Source organism: Erinaceus europaeus, chromosome 12 (genome assembly GCF_950295315.1).
Source record: "Erinaceus europaeus chromosome 12, mEriEur2.1, whole genome shotgun sequence".
In the NCBI taxonomy this organism is placed as follows: Eukaryota; Metazoa; Chordata; class Mammalia; order Eulipotyphla; family Erinaceidae; genus Erinaceus; species Erinaceus europaeus.
The window spans coordinates 62,559,189-62,577,501 of NC_080173.1; the positions used below are offsets into that span (position 1 = coordinate 62,559,189).

Here is an 18,313-nt window from a genome sequence, read left to right on the forward strand (position 1 = left end):
ACCTGATAATCTGCCCGAATTCTTGGACACAGGTCATACATAGTAGGTAAAGATGTAGTCTTTTACAGCTTACAGCGTTTTCACTCTTCATTCTAAACACAAATAGAGGTGTTTGTGAAACTTGGAATGCTTTTGGTACATGACAGGTGTTAATACTTTTTTTTTGGTTGTTCTTTGTTTTCCTCCCTCCAAAAGAATCCCTGAGTTTTCAGTTTTTTTCTAGTCATTTAAAATTTAAATGATTTAAATTTTATTAACAACACCCATCCTCCTAGCTTCTGACCTGAGAATTTAGTTGAAGGGAAAAAGGAAAGCAAAAATATGATATACTTGCCTCCTACCTGCAGTAGTATGAGTTGGATGGAGTGTATTTCAGGGCTTTTTGGAGATGACACTCATGTGCTTGGTCAGCTGGTGCTTTCTAGTCCTTTTCCTCCAGGCCATTCATTCATAATCTTTCCTATGGGTCTGCAGTGCCGACTTCTTTGCAGCTCTGCCTTTGCTGCTGTTGGGATGCCTTGGATATGACTTAATACCTTCAGCTTGCCGGGAGTTTCCCTGTTTGTGTTTTACTGTGCCATGTGTTTTGCCTGGTCTGCTGAAGTCTCACAAGGTTTGAGTTGCTAATCTTTGTAGGACTCCACCCCCGTTCCCTCCCCCCCAGCACAACTCAAGCTCTGGTTATGGAGGTGTAGGGATAGAACCTGGGACCTCAAAGCCTCAGGCATGAGAGACATTTTGCATAAACACTATGCTATCTCCCCCACCCTGTAGCCTGTATTTAAATACTAAGCTTATTTCCTAGGATAAGTTCTTTCTTACCACATCTCTTCATAGTGTAACACCACACAGGTTTCACCTTTGTGATAGCTTAACATATATATATATATATATATATATATTTCTTTTTTAAATTTTTTAAAAAATTTATTTTCCTATTTGTTGCTCTTGTTTTTTTATTGCTGTTATAGTTGTTGTTATTAGACAGGACAGAGAGAAATGGAATGGGGAGGGGAAGACGGGAGAGAAAGACACCTACAGACCTGCTTCACAGAAGCCTCTGAAGTGACTCCCCTGGGCGGGGGGAGGGAAGGAGGGCTGTAGCTTAACTTCTATCCATTTATGTGACATGCCACTGTGCAAACCTGCTCAACTCTGGTATCTGATTTTAAAATTTGGCTGTGGAAAACATCATTAGTGAGAATATTTTGAGCTGAACAGTTTGACTGGAGAAGTAGCAGGCAAGAATTCAAATTTAGAGGATGTCACCAAGCTAGGTGATTGACAAGCAAACACCTCCCTAATCTTTTAATCCTCATATCTTTAAATTCTGTTGTTGGGGGTGATGGTTAAGATGGAGGTCATACCAGATTGTTTTCTGTGGCTAACAGAAAGAAATCGAGAAGCAATTGACTTTCTTTTTTTTTTTTTAAAAAAAGCTTTTAAAAGAAAACATTTTTTATTTATTTTTACCAGATCACTGCTCAGTACAGGGTATTGAACCTGGGACTTTGGAGCCTCAGGCATGAGGGTCTGTTTACATAATGCTATCTACCCCTGCCTGCAATTGACTTTCTCTTTGCTGACATACCTCCCTCTATCTCAGCTTTGAGGGAGATAGCTTTTCCTTTTCACTTCTCCACCCTTCTCATGGTGATTATTTAACTTGTTTATTTCAATAATCTTTCTATAACCTTAAAAAAAATACAAATTGAGGAGTAGAGAAACTGACAGGTGTGGGTTTGATTATAAACTAAGTCCTGCAGAAGTGAGAACCACCAAGGAATAGTATTAAGTCTGTGGACCTTTTCCCTTAACCATTTTTCTGTTTCTGTTTTGGTCATATCAGTGAAGGATTGTGTTACCACTCAGTATTCTTATGACTGACTTTCAGTAATAGGTAGACTTTTTTTTTTTAAGATTTTATTAACTTATTGAGAAAGATAGGAGAGAGAAAGAACCAGACATCATTATAGTACATGTGCTGCGGGGGATTGAACTCAGGACCTCATGCTTTAGAGTCCTAATGTATCCACTGCGCTACTTTCTGGACCGCAGTAGGTGGCCTGCAAGTGTCCTTTTCCCTGCCCTTTCTTTCCCCACCCCTTCCTACTAAAAGTCTTCTCCAGGTCTTTGCCATTTGGAAATTTCTGTGACTTCGTTTGACAGGTTGCAGCAGTCAGTTTTATTTTTATTTATTTGTTTGTTGGCTTATTTATTTTTGGTGCCGAAATCCGGGAATGAACCAGGGACAACAGTCAGTTTTATTGGTTGTCTTACATAGTCCGAGGTTACTGAGGTGCGTTTGCACTTGGGAACTAAGCAGAACCCCAGGTTGGGTATGTATACATTACAGTGCTATGGACTGATGATGCTTCTTTCAGTAACTGATAAATTTTAGTTTTGTTTTTTCCCCTCTCATTTCCCCAGAGCACTGCTCAACTCTGGGAGGTGGTGCTGGGTCTGAGACCTTTGGTGCCTGAGGTATGAAGGTCTTTTGCATAGCCATTATTCTATCTCCTCAGTCCTAAATGCTGTAGATTTGGGAATTAGGTCTTGGTACAACTCCATGTTGAAGCCCAGCTGTGTTTCTGGGCTAGTCTGTTGGTCCCCTGGTCTGTTTTTTAAAAATATTTATTTATTCCCTTTTGCTGCCCCTTTTTTTTTTTAAACTGTTGTAGTTATTAATGTCATCATTGTTGGATAGGACAGAGAAATGGAGAGAGGAGGGGAAGATAGAAAAGGGGAGAGAAAGATAAACACCTGCAGACCTGCTTCACCACTTGTGAAGTGACACCCCTGCAGGTGGGGTCCTGGTCTGTTTTTTTTAACTGGTAAAAGGGTCACCTCAAAAGCCCTTCCTGCTCCCGGGAGCCTTAAAGTTAGAAGTGACTCAGGGCTGCTGGAAAGTGGAGTTGTCTTTAGTTTATGTGTGGGTAAGAGTCTGTTTGAGCTTACAAAAAAGACACCAGAGCACTGCTCATCTCTGGTTTATGGGGGAGCTGGGGATTGAACCGGGGACCGTAGAGTCCCAGTCTTGAGAGTCCTTTGCATACTGTATGCGTTCCCCAGTCGAGGGGGTTATAGAATATTAAAATCAGTCAAAGGCTTTGAGAAGTGGCACAGTGAGTAAGGCTTTGAACTCTCATGCATGAGGCCCCAAGTTCAGTCCCCCACCACATCCCATGTGCCACAGTGCTGCTCTGTCTCTCCATCTCTATCTTGTATAAATAAAATCTTAAAGGTGTTGAATAATTCTTTCAAACACTAACCTTTGTGGATTGACTGTGGTACATGAAGTAGAGTACATGTTACCATGTTCAAGGACCTGGGTTCTAGCCCCTCATCCCTACCTGCTCTGTGTGTGTGTGTGTGTGTGTGTGTGTGTGTAAGCTTCATGAAATGGTACAGCACCGCTTATAGGTATTTTTTCTCTCACTATCAAAAAAGAAAATAACACACACACTACTTCTCTTAGTTCAAAGTACTATTGCATACACATACATAAAACTTGCAGTATAGTGGTCCAGGAGGTAGTGCAGTGGATAAAGCATGGGACTCTCGAGCATGAGGCCCCAGGTTCAATTCCTGGCAGCACATATACCAGAGTAATGTCTGTTCCTTTCTCTCCTCCTATCTCATTAATAAAATCTTTAAAAAAAAAAAAAGCAAAAAAAAAAAAAACACCTTGTAGTATTTATCTTTTTATCTCCTAAATCCACAGGTGAGAAGTCTGTAAGTACTAGCCAGAAGTTCAACTTTTAAGCCTTAATTAAAAATCAGTAACATTAGTCACTGTTCAAGTGCTCAGTAGCTTCATGTGGCCAATCACTGTAGTATTAGATGGTGTGTGTGTGAAATATTCCCATTATCAAGAGTTCTATTGGACAGAGGTGATCTTAGTTCTTTGCCCAGCTCTAAAACCTTAGTTACTTCATCTTGTAAAAACATCACATATTTTGGCTTAGTTTTCCTTAATCCTTAATTCCATTTTCAGTGACAAATTATTGACATATTCTCACTTGCTAACATTAAGTAAATTCTGACCTGCCATTCTGTGGTGCAGTGATGAGTTATAAAATAACTTGGGAGAGGAGTGTAGTGAGCAACCCAGGGACCAGGTGCAATGAAACAGAAGGGCCAAATGCTGAGCTCTTGAAACCATTTTGATTTGAGAGCCTATTCTTATAATAAGGGTCCTGCTGGTTCTCTAAAGCCATATCTTACTGTCCTTGGGAGTTAAGATGTCATGCATCACCAGATCTGCAATTCGGTCCTTCAGTTACTGAAGTTACTTCCTGTAGGATCCTACCGTGGACTCCCACCAAACTATGTTGCAAAAACACCTTACAAAACAAGTGTTGAGACCCCCCCCTTAAATTTTTTTTTAATATTTATTCTCTTTTGTTGCCCTTGTTTTTATTGTAGTTATTATTATTGTTGTTATTAATGTCATCATTGTTGGATAGGATAGCGAGAAATGGAGAGAGGAGGGGAAGACGGGGGAGAGAAAGACACCTGAAGGAAGACCTGCCTCACCGCCTGTGAAGTGACCCCCCTCCCCAAGTGGGGAGCCAGGGTCTCAAACCGGGATCCTTAACGATGTATTTCCATATGCTCCCTCATTAAGTACTTTGAATCCTACTAAACTGAACTTTAGCATATAATGTAAAGTAGCTGTTTGGAGTCAGATAGTATAAGAGGCACAACACATTAATTGAGCACCTGCTGTATACTGGCATCTCAGGAAAGTCTTTGAAAAACAATTTCTTTTCCTCTTTTATTGGTTTCCCCCTTCAGGGTTATTGCTAGGGTGTTGGCAAAACAAGTCCACTGCTCCTGGTGGCCATTTTTTTTTCTTTTTCTTTGTTTTAATTGGATAGGACAGAGACAAATTGAGAGGGTAGGGGTTGGGTGGGGAATAAAAAAAATTGAGAGGGTAGGGGGAGATAGAGTGAGAGAAAGATAGACACCTGCAGACCTGCTTCACCATTCACCGGACATCCCCCTGTAGGTGGGGGGCTGGGGCTGGGGCTCGAGCTCGAGCCTGGATCCTTGCGCTGGTCCTTGTGCTTTGTACTGTGTGCTCTATCACCCATCCCCCCTCTTTCTTCTTTTAATCTCTGAGAGCCAGTGTTTTTAGATTGAGAAGATTGAGGCCCTGAGGAAGGCAAGCTGATGTCAGGACATGGTGATAGCTTGGGTGGCTTGGACCCAGATTAGGGTTCTGGTATCACCAGCTATACACTCAGAAGCTGTTTCTCATTGTCCTTCCATCCAAGATTAAAATCATTTATCTCAGACTAAGATTATTGTTCTGAATTGGCTTCATGACATCCCAATGAGGAGGTATTCATATCTTTTTTTTTTTTTTTTTTCCTCCAGGGTTATTGCTGGGCTCAGTGCCTGCACAATGAGTCCACTACTCCTGGAGGCCATTTTTTTCCCCTTTTGTTGCCCTTGTTGTAGCCTCCTTGTGGTTATTATTACCATTGTTGATGTTGTTCGTTGTTGGATAGGACAGAGAGAAATGGAAAGAGGAGGGGAAGACAGAGGGGGAGAGAAAGATAGAGTCTACCTGCTTCACCACCTGTGAAGTGACTCCCCTGCAGGTGGGGAGCTGAGGGCTCCAACCGGGATCCTTACGCCAGTCCTTGTGCTTTGCACCACATGCGCTTAACCCGCTGCGCCACCGCCCGACCCCCTTCATATCTCATTTTATTTATTTATTTATTTATTTATTTATTTTTCATATCTCATTTTTACAGAACTTTTTCATTTTGTAAGAGACTGAAGTTCAACATTCTATTTTATTTTTAGTTTTTTCTTTTTTTAATTACCAGAGCATGTTCAGTTCTGGTTTATGATGGTGCAGGGGATTGAACCTGGGACTTGGAGTCTCAGGCATGAAGGACCCTATTTTTTTTTTAAATTAATTTATTTATTGGATAGAGACAACCAGAAATCAAGAGGGGAGGGGATGATAAGGAGGGAGACAGACACCTGCAACACTACTTCACCATTCACAAAGCTTCCCCCTGCAGGTGGGGACCTGGGGCTTGAACCTGGGTCCTTCTGCATTGTAACATGTGCGCTCAACCATGTGCGCCACCACCTGGCCCCAGGACCCTATTCAGGACCCTATTAAGTGCTCATTTTCCCAAATCTTTATTTTGTCATCAGACATTATGTAACCATTTAGCACCTTTGAGCTATACAAATAATGACTGTGTCTCAGGTCCTCAGAAGCTGCTCTGAAGATTATGGTTTAGTTCAGGCTCAGTTGCCTGGCTGGAAAGACAACCTTCAAGTCACTTGTTCCTTTGCTAATAATAATGTGGCCTGTCAGACCTCACATGGGGGTCACAAGACCATCCCCTGGCCCTCAGCAGGTTGTTTCCTGGGAGAAGTTTGTTCTCCCTTGGAGGAGGCAACATAATCTGTTCAAGCCCAGGTTTCAGCCCCACACTGCACTGCCACCTCTATTCCTTCCCCCACTCCCACCCCTACTCCCCAGATCTGAAGACCAGTCTTCTAGATTTCCTGTCCCACCTTTTTAACCCCTCTCTCCTGTACCTTTAGTCTAAAGAGGAAAGACCCAGTGACTTGCCCTGTGCCACACTGGGGGAAATCCAGCATTCCAGTATACCTCAAGATTGGCCTTTAGTGAAAAAAGTCCATGCTGGGAATAAACTCTTTTGCTTTGTCCTTTGACTTTGGTGAGGCCTATTCAGCCAATTATGTGCTGGTACACTATTTTTAGCAGGTGGCACCCTTGAAGAGAGCCAGTTGCATGTGGCTTCAGTGTACAGGGCAGGTCCTGGTGCCAAAGCTGCTGCTGCTTCCTAATGGGGAGAAGGAGAATGAAATCACCCTAGAAACTGGTGTGTGTGTGTGTGTGTGTGTGTGTGTGTGTGTTTGTGTGTGTGTGTGTGTGTGTGTGTGTTGGGGTGGGGGGACAGTAGGCTGTAAGACGTTTCAGGCTGCCTTTCCTATTCTAGGTTTGTGGCAGGGGCCCAATCTTGCTTCCTTGGCCAGGAAGGCATATGACCCAGGCAGCACAGTAATATAGAAACTTTGTAGTTCAAGGCTGCTGTTCAGGGAATTGAAGAGTCTTTTGTGGCCCTAGCAACCAGTTTCTCTGGAAAATTCATAGCCCTATTTTCATAGGAAGTTAGCCAACCTATGATAGGCTACAGTGGACAATAAAATCTCTATAGATAGCTCACCTGGGAGTGTGTCTGCTTTGCCATGCTTTAGACTGAGGTTTGAGGCTGCCTTCTTTCACATTGGGGGAAACTCAAGTGTTGTGATCTCCCCCCCAAAAAAAGTTGACCCAGAAATGTGAAGCCCTGGGAATGACAAACAAAACACCAAAATCTGTGAATCTGCTGGCAGCCTGATTAGTGGTGTCTTCTTAATTGAGATAGACAAAGCCATGCTACCGAATAGGAATTCTTGCTAGAAAGTTATTGAGATATAGGACAAATGAGTTTAACAGAATTCTGTTCTTCATGCTAACCTTTCCCTGTCCCCCCCATCCCCGCCTTTGTTTTGTTCCTCCTTCCCTCTAACTTGAAGCTGCCAACTCCAGCCCATCTATCTGTTTCTGATTAAGCAAGCTTCAAGCCATATAAGGTCCGGTTGCCTATGGTTTATGTTGGCTGGAGAGTGATGTTGTTTTTGCAGTGTCTAATTCAAAGAAAAAGCAAGGATTTATGCGGGGCCGTGTGTGTGTATTCCTTTCATCCCTGGGTCAGGACCACCTTAATGGAGCATTCATTTGAGACAGGAGGGGCTGAGATTGAGGGTCTAGCAGAGATTGACTAGAGTTTTTGTGGTGTGATACTATATCTCTCTAACAAATGTATTTCCTGAGAATTGAAGGGGGGAAAGCTCACTTAACTCACACAGTATATACTTCTCAAGCTGCCATTTTCAGGAATAGATTTTGTAAATCAGCCTCTGTTAACAAACTATAGGCCAGGAATGGGGAATATCAGGCCCACAGGCTGAAGTTACTTATTACTTAGCCAGACCCTGTCAAGGCAACTGAGGCAGGACTTGACATTCATTAAGTCTAGCATATATATATCACAACATTAAGTGCTAGTTTTTAAGTTGATTTTATATAGCCTAGGAACGGTGTTATAAATATTCAAACAGCCCTTGGCAGAAAAAAGGTTCTCCCACCCCTGCTGTAGGCCCTTGGCTCTTTAGCTAAATTGATTTCCTTCACTGAAGGAAGGTGTGGGGAGCCTTGCAACCTCCCAGTTCTTGACTTCCAGCAAGCAGTTTGCTAAGGTGCTAGGGAGCAGTTTATCTGGCAGCTGTCCCACCTCTTCCCTGTCCCTTGTTGTTGTCTCTTGAGTCAGCCACACTTGTATCCTGCCTTAGGGCTTTGGCACTTGTTCTCTCCTGCCTGGAACTTTTCTCCACCTTCCCTTTTCCTATGCACCAAGGTCTTGGCATGCTGCTGCTCACTGTTCCATTCTTGCTGCCATTTCTTGGGACAGACATTCCCTGACTGTCTAAAGCTCCTCCTTCTGAATACTCCTTGTCCAGCCTCTCAACCAAGGTTCTGAACTATAGAAAGCAAAGGACTGATTGTACAGGAGATTCTCACTTAACATTGTCGGTAGCTTCTTGAAAACTGCCTATTGGTAAACTTTTTTTTTTTGCCACTGGCTAATTGAGACAAACAAGTACTAATGGTATATTTCTAATCATTATCAGAACATGTCTAAATAAGTCAAAACACTTCTAATATTAAAATAGTTCTGTAGAGTGTGGGAGATAGCATAAGGTTATGCAAACTGACTCTCCTGCCTGAGGCTTCCAAGGCCCCACGTTCAATTCTCCTGCACTACCAAAAGCCAGAATGGAGCTAAAAAAAAGTTATATATGTTTATTGATGCATTCATTTCCTAATCTACTTGTTCCAGTTTGGATTCACTGGGGGGGTGGGGGAGGTGGGTTAGAGCCAGCCTATCCTGTCAGTTCAAGGCACAAGGCCAACTGGAGCAGATATCGTTTCATATCCGGGTTCACTCACACATGCATACCCTCTCATTCTGACTGGGACAGTTTAGACCTACTGATAAAAGCCAACATGTACATCCTTGGTGCGTGGGAGGAAACCAGAGTACTTGCAGAGAAGCCACACTAACATGAACCAAAAGGATCATTGGAGAGCCTGCTATGATAGTTAATTCATTACATATAAGGAAGACCTAGGGGTCATTTTTCTGAACTGGTTGCTGGATCTTTGCAATATTTTATATGAAGGTGACTCCCTGCCCCTTCCTCCCTCTGCCTTTGCTTCATGAGGACTTTTTCTCCTGCCTCACAAAAGGTATTAGAATCTTTATTAAATTAACTCTAAGGGGTTCTGCTACAGATGCTTGTTAGCCCTCAGTAAAGTGGGGATGGGGGCGATATACTTAAGACCCTGAAGACCTAACTCATTAAGCACCTTTTGATAATTACTGTAAGGTCAGCAGGAGTTTAGGGGTTTCTAAAACAAAACGGACATCTGTTATTAAAGGAGAATAGTATTGCAGGTACTTTTAAGTAGATGAGTTGACACTTGTTCATGTTTACTATCATGGTTAACTAGACATAAAACTTTATGATAATAAATTATCTTCTGACCTAATGTAGTGGCTCTGCACAAAGGCCTTCATGCAGCAGAGCTTCAGGTTCAAATCTCAGTCTTACGAGAAACCAGAGGTTCATCCCTCTGGTAAAAAACAAACAAACAAAAACAAAAAAACCCAGACTTTGGGGTCTGGGTGATGGCACACCAGGTTAAGTGCACATAGTGCAGAGTGTAAGGATTTGGTTTCCAGGCCCTAGCTCGAAGCAGTGAAGCAGTGTGTCTATCTTCCCTCTCCCCTGTTTCTCTCTGTCCTATCCAATACAGTGACAAAAGAAAAAAAAAAAGATGGCTGCTAGGAGCAGCAGCTTCATGGTGCTGGCACCCAGACCCAGCAATAACACTGTTGGCAAAAAATAATAATAAAATAAAATCTATTGCTACTTAGGTGTTAGTTTCTTCAAGGCCTTGCCTATAGAAAGATTTGTCTTTTGACAACACAGGAGGTTTGAAAGAACAGCCATTTGCTCTGAGTGCTCCTGCCTGTCCTTTTTCTAAAGGCAGCTGCTTTAAATTCTTAACTATTCTAAATCTGAATTTTTTTAAAACCAGAGTACTGCTCAGCTCCAGTATATGGGATTGAATCTGGGACTTTGGAGCCTCAGGCCTGAGAGTCTCTTTGCATAACCATTACACTATCTATGCTCTCTATCTCTGCCCATATTTTTCTTTATTAGTTTCTTTCCCTTGTTTTAAAACTATCTTATTTTATCTATTATGGGAGATCTAAATTCATTGATTTACTTTCTTCCCTTTTATCTTATGATAGGTAGCACAGATCTTGTTCAAGTTACTATTCAAAGTGTACATTGTTAGGATGTAAGTATTACTTATGACTGCAAAGTAAAGTTTTTCTTGTTTTCATACCTCTCCTTTTACTCTCTTCTCCTACTTTCCTCCTTTAAGCTTAGTTTTTTTTTTTTTAATATTTACTCCCATTTTGTTGCCCTTGTTTTATTGCTGTAGTTGTTGGATAGGACAGAGAAATGGAGAGAGGAGAGGAAGACAGAAAAGGGGAGAGAAAGATAGACACCCGCAGACCTTCCTCACCACTTGTGAAGCGACTTCCCTGCAGTTGGGGAGCCAGGGGTTGGAACCGGGATCCTTATGCCAGCCCTTGTGCTTTATACCACCTGCCCTTAACTTAACCCACTGTGCTACTGCCCAACTCCCTTTTTAATAATTTTTTTACCAGAGCACTGCTCAGCTCTGGTTTATGGTGATGGCAGGGGATTGAAACAGAGACTTTGGAGCCTCAGGCATGAGAGTCTTCTTGCATAACCATTTGCTATTCCTGCCCCCCCCCCCCCCCATAAAACTGTCATTCTTTGACTCTCCCCTGGGCTTCAGCCATTGTCACAATCTTATTTAAGGGAAGCTCCTCTTTGTTTAAACACATGGTGCTGCTCCTCAGAGGTTACTCTGGTTCTGCTGACTTTTTATGCTGGGACTCTGTTTCCTCTGGGATCAGTACCTCCTTTTACCTTGGTTTACTTTCTTGTCTTGGGTGGTGGTATTTATCTCTGGTAGCTTACCAAGTGTGTATCCAAAGGTGAACAGCCAACTAGAAGCATACTGATTCATGTACTGGGAGAAGTTCCTTTGAAGGTGTGTGTGTGTGTGTGTTTTCAGAATACAGTAGAGTTGGTAGAAAGTAGATAAAAACAGCTAGGTCCCCTGGTCCCTTCTACCATACCACAGATCTGATTTTACTTTATAGAGTAATTGAAATGAGAGAATCTGAATTTTAACAGGTATTCAGTGAGTCTGCCTTTTGAAGGTACAGTCCAACCCCCGCTTCCCTATGTGGCCTGGGATTCTCAAGCATGAGGTCCCCACTTCAGTCCCTGGTGTTGGCGTGTGTTAGCATCATGCTCTGGTTCTGTCTCATTAATAAATCTTTTAAAAGAAATTCTTATCCCTTGATGCGATCTCTTATTTATTTTTATTTTTTTTTACCAGAGCACTGATCAGCTCTGGCTTACAGTGGAGCAGGAATTGAACCTGGGACTTTGGAGCCTCAGGCATGAGAGTCTCTTTGCATAGCCACCGTGCTATCCAACCCCCGCCCCCCATGTGATCTCTCTCCACCCCACCCTCCCAGTACCTATCAGCTCTGGTTTATGGAGCCTCAGGCAAGAGAGTCTCTGCATAATCAGGGTGCTATCCACCCCCACCCTTGATGTGAAGTCATTACACTTTCTTGCTGTTTGGAGTTTAGTGTCTTTGCCTTGTCTACCTGAAGTGGTATTGTGAAGGTCTTTTGCCTCTGCCTTGTGTGTCATCTTTATTAGCTTTTGAATAAGCTTGTAAGATTATAACTTTCTGTCTTTTGGGTATATGGTCTTATCTTCTGTGGTTATAAGCAAGAACTCTGTACATATAGAAAAAGTTTCCTAGGGGCTAGGGGGTGGTGCACCTGGCTAGTGCACATGTTACAATGCACAAGGACCCAGGTTCGAGCCCCTGGTCCTCACCTGCAGAGGGAAAACTTCACAAGTGGCGAAGCAGGGCTGCAGCTGTCTCTCTCCCTGTCTTCCCATTCCTCTCAATTTCTGGCTGCCTATCCAATCAAAATAATAAAAGAAAGAAAATTTCCAGGCAACTCCATCAGCCATCTTCTGAATAAGTTTTTTAAAGCCACATTATTAGCCTGCCCCGCGTCTCTCCCTCTGAAACAATGGGAAGACTTTTATGGAAAGTGCTAAAACTTTTCCTTTATTATTCTGAAGCATGAGACTGCACTTGCACCCCCCCTACCCCCACCCTCCAGAACACTGTTTAGCTTTGGTTTGAACCCGGGATTTCAGAGTCTCAGGCATGAGAGTCTCTTTGCATAACTATTATGCTATCTCCCCTTCCCTATGGTTTGTTAAGTAGAGAAGAAAGGATATTCAGTTTACCCTTGGGTCACTTCCCTTTTTTGCCAAGTTCTCCTGAGATGGAATTCTTCTCACTGCCACCTGGAGCTTCTGATACAAGTTTGGGGGCTCTGTTTTGACTGGAGAAGACTTCATTAAACAGATAATCCCACCCCGATGCTAATAGGTTAGATCTCCCAGCCACTTTCAAAGTGTTCTGTAACTTTTGGATAGTTGGTCTGTCTCCAAAATGGCAAGAGCACCTAGAGGGCCTCAGATTTGGCCACACATGTTCACCTGGCTACCGTGTAGGGTCATAATGGAGGGTGTGGGGGACAGCCCCAGAAAGCACCTCACAGTCCCACTGTGAGCTAACATGACCTCTTTAAGGTGCCACACAAGTCACAGCTCATTCAGGCCCCCTAAGGATGAAGGTAACATCCCTGTGAACATCAGGGCTGGCCAGAGACCAATACACCTGAGGCATGGCTCCCACACTCTGATTCCTGGGCCCCAGCTATGCTGCTGAGTGCGAGTGGATCAATTTACCATCATATCATCCCCCACTCTCAGTGGCAAGACTAAGCATTGTCCTGCAAGGTAGGCGTTGGCCATTGTAGCATTTATCTAGCTCTTGTTTCCTTGGAGTCTTCTGTGAGTACCTTCTAGGACTGTGCCAATTGTATGTGGCTCTTACTCTTAAATTAATATTGGATAAAAATTTAAATTCAGTTCTCAGTCACACGGGCCGTATTTCAAGTGCTCAGCACCTGACTAAATGGCTGCCACCTGGGGCTCACCCAAGTCTTTGCCTCTTGTGACCTGCTCTGCTCCAGCCATGCTGCAACTCTTGAGACTCTTGATGGTTGCCATTGCCTTGACAGTAAAGGTCAAACTCCTGCCTGACCCATAATAGGTCTTTCACTTTGGCTCTCAGATCTTGTTCTGATATACTCTGATCCTACCCTCAAGGCCATCTTGGATGGACTTTAGAACCTTGATTTATGTTACTTAATCTGCCATTGGAATTTAGGGAAATTCTGGTCTTTGAGGAAACCTTCCTGGGTTTTCTTTGACTACGTGTGAATTCCAGACTGAGTTTAGTACAGGGATCTTCTAGAGTGTGTTTATATATGGAGTTTTGCCGGGGGGTTTGGCATTCCTTTTGAAGGGGGTCTTCCAGGAACAGGGAGGCTACACGATCCTGTTCAAAGTCGAAGCCTTGCGCGCTCTCCCCCCTCCCCCAGGTCTTTTTTTTCCATCTGGATTATGATCTCACCTGGTGGATAGAAAATATTTTCCCCCCCACCTGCAGGGGAGTCTCTTCACAAGCGGTGAAGCAGGTCTGCAGGTGTCTATCTTTCTCTCCCTCTCTCTGTCTTCCCCTCCTCTCTCCATTTCTCTCTGTCCTATCCAACAACGACATCAATAACAAACAACAACAATAGTCACAACAATGATAAAGCAACAAAAGGGAAAATAAATATTTAATAAATAAGTAAATAAAATATTAAAAAAAGGAAAATATTTTCCCATGATAGTTGAAACTTACTTAATTGTGAGAGAAATTAAATGCATTCATACTAGCCAAGAGTCACTCTACTTTTTGTGAAGACCTCTGTGTCCTGTAGTAAACTGGGGAGGAGAAAGGGGCAGAGAAAAAAGGCTGGTTTCACAGTCTCCTGTTCTCTCTGACTATATGGGCAGCAAGTGCTGCACTTTGACTTTGAACAGGATCATGTAGCTTCCCTGTTCCTAGAAGACTCCCTTCAAAGGGAGTGCCAGATCCCTCAGCAAAACTCCAGATATAAACACATTCTAGAGCTAAAATATCCGAATTCACCTCCCGTTGGTGAATGTATGATGAGCACAGAACCCTGCAATAATGTCCCTTAAGAACATCCAGTGACTTCACCAACCAGGTCCACACTCAGACTGTACTAGTGTCTTGGCTGCTAAGCTACTGTATTTATGACTGATTTTCTCATCAAATAATTATATGCGGGTCTTTTCCCACCACAACTGCAGCCAAAGTGGCTTACTCACTAGGACTAGCACTCTTTGTACTTTATATCGGGATTCTGTTTTTAGCGATAACGGTCTAGACTGTAGCGGCTAGGTGGAGAGTGAGACCACAGTATCTGTCTATCTCCCCCTTCCCTTTCTCCCCCCTCTTTCTCTTTCTCTTAAATGCATGTATTTTAAAAAAATTGTTAGTGGTTTAATATTGATTTACAAACTAACATGTCAACAGGTATAAATCCACTCCATTCCCCCACTGCAGGCCACCACAGTTCCTTAAGGTTGTAGACATGGGCCAACTGTCATCTCCACAGCTCTCTGTCCACATTTATATATACTTGCACCCCATTTTCTTCTTGATCCAATCCTCCCCCTCCAAGCCACTCAGGATAACATAACTACCTCCGTATGTCCCTCTCCTCTTCCTCCTCTCTGAGTCCTGATGGAGCTGGAGTGCAGAGGCCTCTTAACATCTTCCTCCTATCACTTTTCCCCCCGCTGGGAGTATGGATCAAGGTGGTTGTTGTGGAGACCATAACATCTCTGCCATCTACTGTTCTGAGCAGCTGCCTGCTCCTCTGGGAGAAGCAAGGTATTCTTTTAGGAGGCAGAGTGAGCAGGTGATGCTGAGATGGTGTGTGCCTGCCTTCAGCGCGGAATGACCACTTTGGCACCCTGCCAGCACACATCTATTGTGGGCAAATGGACCTGCTAAAAATAAGCAGGCAGCTATTTAATTCCAGCAGTTTCAAAATAGCCAAGTCTCCTCCTCACCAAGCCCAGAGCAGGACTCTGAATTCCTCTGCAAAACTTTCCTCTGTCTGAGTTAATCTCGGACTTCAGGAATGGAAGGTCCTTGGGGAGGCAGCAGCCTTCACTTAGCTTGTGAATGTAAAAGCTTTTGGACCTGCAACTTATCTTGAAAGACTCAATTTAAAGGGGGGGGGGGGGTGCATGGGAGGTGATGGCACACACAGTACTTACTATGTGCAAGGATTCAGGTTCAAGTCCTCTGCTCCCCATCTGCAGTGGGGACAATTAATGAGTAGTGAAGCTAGTCTGCAGGTGTCTTTCTCTATCTCCCACCCCCCTTTTTTTTCTTTAAAAAAAGATTTTATTTATACATGGAGAGAGAGAGAGAAAACGAACCAGATATCACTCAATCCAATCTAAGGATTGAACTCCAGACCTCACTCTTGAGAGTCCAACATTTTATCCACTGCACCACCTCCTGGACCACTTTTTTTTTATTAAAAGATTTTATTTATACATGAAGAATGACAGGCAGAGCCTCTCAATTTCTCTGCCCTATCAAATAAAACAAAAGGGGGTGGTGGTGGGAAGGTCTCTATACCTAGAGATGGAAGGTACCAGAAAGCTCTTGAGGCTGAAGTTGTGTGTGCATGCAACTTGTGTGAAGACAGTCTGTTTTAGAATGCTTCCCACACAGAGGGAAAAACACTTTTTTTTTTTTTTTTAAAACCAGAGCACTGCTCAGATCTGGCTTATGATGTGATGCGGGGGATTGAACCTGGGACTTTGGAGCCTCAGGCATGAAAATGTCTTCGTATAACCATTATGCTGTCTACTGTGAAGACAGTGAGAATTCAGTGGTGTCTCTTACACCTCCAGTTTAGACCTGAAAGACCATGTTAGTTTGGGGAAATGATACTGTTCACATTTCCTTCCACATTTCTTCTTTTGTCTTTTTTTTTTTTTTTTTAAAGATTTATTTATTAATGAGAAAGGAGAGAGAGAAAGAACCAGACATCACTCTGGTACATGTGCTGCTGGGGATTGAACTCAGGACCTCATGCTTGAGAGTTCAGTGCTTATCTACTGTGCCATCTCCCCAGACCACCATTCACATTTATTTTCCAAGTCTGTTTGTATTGAGATTGACCTCGGCTGGGTAGTGTCTTAGAAGGGCTAAGGGAGTAAGAAACTTACTTACTGGTAGGCAGTGCAACCCTGGACTACTCTGAAATGTCTGCAAGTAGTTGGTGCCCTTTTGTGAATATAAACATAGCACCTTTGGGTGGGGAAACTGCTTTAACCCCAGAGGCTCTTGGTTCTTGGTGCTATCAAGGGAGTCAGATCCCTTGATAGCACTCAAATGTCTGGAATGCCACATTTGGGACATTTTCTTTCTCTGGGGGTAGTAGTGGAAAGGACACAGATGGCTCCTAGTTCTTCAGCTTAGGGTCTCTTCATCTGGGGGCAGGAGGGGGGGGGTTTGCATTGGGCACAGGGTTCTTTTTTTTTTAATAAATATTTATTTTCCCTTTTGTTGCCCTTGTTTTATTGTTGTAACTATTGATGTCGTTGTTAGATAGGACAGAGAGAAATCGAGAGAGGAGGGGGGAGACGGGGGAGAGAAAAATAGACACTGCAGACCTGCTTCACCACCTGTGAAGTGACTCCCCTGCAGGTGGGGAGCCAGGGACTCAAGCTGGCCATGTGCGCTTAACCGCCCAACTCCCCACAGGGTTCTTTATAATCCTTCCTCCTATTTCATGTCATTTTCGCCCTCTGAGAATTGCTAGAAAGCTATAGTAGCCACAGCTATAAGTCTTCCTGAACTGAAATTGCCTGGTTAATAATAATAGGAGTTGGAATCTAAATTTACCGACAAGAAGAAAACTCAGTTCCAGCTGCATCTGACCTATTGAGTAGGATTTGTCAGGGGCAGAGCACCTCACACCCTTTTCTTAAATTTTAATTTTTGTGTGAAAGACATTGAATACAAAGGCAGTCTCCCATAATCTATCCCTTTGGGCAGGCGAACATATTGTTATGGAACAATGATAGTTTTTCTTGTTCCACACATGCACTACCACTGAGCCACAAGCCTTTTTTAAAAAAAAAAAATTAAAAAAAAAAATTAAAAAAAAAAATTATTTCTTTATTCCCTTTTGTTGTCCTTGTTGTTTTATTGTTGTAGTCATTATTGATTGTTGTTGGATAGGACAGAAAGAAATGGAGAGAGGAGGGGAAGAAGGGGGGGAAGAGAGAGACACCTGCAGACCTGCTTCACCGCTTGTGAAGCAACTCCCCTGCAGGTGGGGAGCTGGGGGCTTGAACTGGGATCCTTACGCTGGTCCTTGCGCTTTGCGCCACGTGCGCTTAACCTGCTGTGCTACCGCCCGGCTGCCTTTTTGGTATATTTTTATGAGAGAGACACTAAAGTATAGCTCCACCGTCCATGGAGATCCACCTCTTTCTGTTCATGGTGCTCCCAATTAGTCCCAGTGATTAAGCCAGGGCCTCATTCATGGAGACTGTTGTCTACCCATTGAACCACCATCTCAGCCCTCAAAATAGGGAGTCTTAAGCTTAACTGCACATTGGAATCACCTACAGTGAGAGAGGTGAACCCAGGTTGTTCTCACCCTCAGACACTCCAGCTTAACTGCCCTGACCTTGGGGTTTTAAAAATGTCCCAGGTGATTTTAAAGTGCACCCAAATTTGCAAACATTAATTAAACCTTTTTTCCTTGGAGCTAGGGATGTAGGTCTCCAGGTTCCTTTTGTTCCATACACTGTTCATCTTGTTCCCACAGTCATGGAAACAGCCAGGCGTGTGTGCACGCATATACACGTGCAAGGGCTGTGTGCCTTGCATGCTTAAACTGGTTCTCTCTTTCTTACAGGAAAAAGTCCAAATTCTACACTGGGGCTTCAGAAGTCTCATGGACCCCAAGAAATTATTTGAATGCCCCAAGTATGAACTGTATCTTCATGCTACCATATTTGTTTTGTTGGTCCTTCA

The 18,313-nt window shown here is 43.3% G+C and overlaps 1 protein-coding gene and 1 long non-coding RNA gene across 2 annotated transcripts in view; one reads left to right on the plus strand and one right to left on the minus strand.

Moving 5' to 3' along the window:
• LOC132541981 (uncharacterized) overlaps positions 1-18,313 on the minus strand; it is a 235,734-nt gene that overhangs the window by 146,341 nt on the left and 71,080 nt on the right. The gene's annotated exons all lie outside the window — the stretch shown is intronic.
• The window catches only part of AKAP1 (A-kinase anchoring protein 1), a 36,558-nt gene that overhangs the window by 2,458 nt on the left and 15,787 nt on the right, over positions 1-18,313 (plus strand). The window lies entirely within an intron of this gene.